The sequence below is a fragment of the Penaeus vannamei genome, chromosome 17, assembly GCF_042767895.1.
Source record: "Penaeus vannamei isolate JL-2024 chromosome 17, ASM4276789v1, whole genome shotgun sequence".
NCBI lineage: Eukaryota > Metazoa > Arthropoda > Malacostraca > Decapoda > Penaeidae > Penaeus > Penaeus vannamei.
In genome coordinates this window covers 20334913-20337412 of record NC_091565.1, presented here as the reverse complement: position 1 = coordinate 20337412, position 2500 = coordinate 20334913, and positions in this window count along the sequence as shown.

The window sequence follows — 2500 nt, the reverse complement described above, 5'->3', positions numbered from 1 at the left end:
GACCACTTCCAACAGCGGCCACGTGATTCATACCTGCTTAGGCAGAGCCGTTGGCTGTTCCACGCTTTCCATCCGGGATTCTTCGGAGGCGAGCAGCCTCTTCGGCTGTTTCTACACATCGTCATTATACAGATAAGACAGAGGTCTCATCAGCCTCCACGAGGAACTGTCCTGAGAAACCTTAGGCCCCGCGGAGAGAGGAGACTACTTGCATCCCAGCACACCCCCCCGAAGGCGCCGGGATCAAACACCTTCAGAGGAGACTCGCCGACACGAAAACGTTACAGCATGCAAGTCATCATACACATGTCCTGTCATGTATACGTCATGTGTATGCATAAAAACACAAATGACTGTATTTAGAGTACCTTTTGTTTGCATAATGAATACCTGAAAACAATCATGGAAACATATTTCCTCTTCACTCTCACTCCCACTCTCACTTACTTATTACGTTCACATACTTCTTCCTCTCTTCGCCAAAACCCACTCACCCAAGGTCTATATAAGAACTTATATAGACCTTGCACTCATCTCCCATCTTTCTCCTTTTCCTGATTTCCATCTTTCCCTTTGCCAACTGACCTTTCAACCAAAAATCTCTGCGCCGTGAAATAATGGGTGGATGGATGGATGGATGGATGGATGGATGGATGGATGGATGGATGGATGGATGGAAGGGTGGGTGGGTGGGTGGGTGGGTGGGTGGGTGGGTGGGTGGGTGGGTGGGTGGGTGGGTGGGTGGGAGGGTGGGTGGGTGAGGGGATGGATAGATGGATGGAGATGGGTGGGTGGGTAGGTGGGTGGGTGGATGGATGGATGGAGAGATGGGTGGGCTGACGGATGGGTGGGTGGGTGGGTGGGTGGGTGGGTGGGTGGGTGGATGGATGGAGAGACGGATGCGTGGGTGGGTGGGTGGATGGATGGATAGATGGGTGGGTGGATGAAAGAGTAGATGGATGGGTGCGAGGGTGGATGGATGAGTGAGAGGATAAATGGATAGATTGGTTGGGTGCGTGGTAGGATAGATGGATGAGTGAGTGGATAAATGGATAGATTGGATAGATGGTTGGGTGTGTGGGGATGGATGCGTATATACATGGATGGAGAAAAGGATGGATGAATGAGGGTGTGGGTGGATATATGTGTGGGTAGATGGGTACGTGTGTGGGTCGATGGATGTGCGGGTGGATGGGTGCGTGGGCCTGTGGATGGATGGATGGATGGGTGGACGAGTGAGTGGATGGATGGGTGGACGAGTGGATGGATGGATGGATGGATGGATGGATGGATGGATGGATGGATGGATGGATGGGTGGGTAGGTGGATGAGTGTGTGAATGGTGTGGGTGGGTGGGTTGATCGGTGGATGGATGTGTGGGTCGATGAGTGCGTGGGTAAGTGGGTGCATGGATGCGTGGATGGATGTATGGATGGATGGGAGCGTGGTTGGGAGGTGGGTGGATGGATGGATGACTGAATGAAATGGTGGATGGATTGATGGATGGGTGGGCGGTGGGTGGATGAATGGAAGAATGAAATGATGGATGGATGATTGGGTGGGTGGGTAAATGGATGAGTGGGAAAATAAATAGATGGATGGGTAGATGGATCGATGGGTGTGTGGATAGGTACATTGATGGATAAATGGCTGGATGGATGAACGACTGCCTAAATGAGACCGAATGAAAGAACCAGTGAATGAATGAATGAATGAATTGATGGATAGATGAGTGGACAGTAAGAATTGGTTTAACGGACAAGAGCCAAGTTCACTGGAGAATAAACTTTGCATTATCTCACTAAAAGGGGTTACGGTAAACATCCATCCCACTTTTTCTTTTAAATGTTTTATAAAACTATTAAAAAAAAAAACGAGCGAACACATAATAACAATCATCCCCCCAATATGCCGACAAATGCAGCGCAGCGTATCAATAAACAAGGCCTTTGCGATTCCGAGCTCTACGGACACTGCACATACATTCGGAGTCAATGTAGTAGGAATACACAAACAAACAAATAAACAAACGGCAGTAGATAGACAGACAAACAAACAATCAGACGAGCACGCAAACAATCAAACCAACGAACGAACAACGGGTCACATGAGAGGGGAGAAATGCGGGAATAAGCCTTATCCGAAACAGACATGACGAAATCGTAGTCAATCACGGAAACCTGAAGACGACGACGAGCCACACTGGTCCCCGAAACGTGCATGTTGGAGGTCCTCCTCTATGAGCCGTCAAAAGGGAGAACTAAAACCCGCAAACGTGAGTTCGAAGCTCAACAAATCCAGCAAGCAAGCATCACTTGTAGGACTGCGGGTGCGTGGGAAAGCTCGCTAGCTCCAGTGAGTCAAGGTGGGCGAGAGGAGGGGGGAAAGAGGGGGGAAGGAGAAACAGCGAAAGGGAAGGGAGGGAGGGTGGTGGAAGGGGGACAGAGAGGAAATCACTTTGTTTCATTACTCTCTCTCTCTCTCTCTCTCTCTCTCTCTC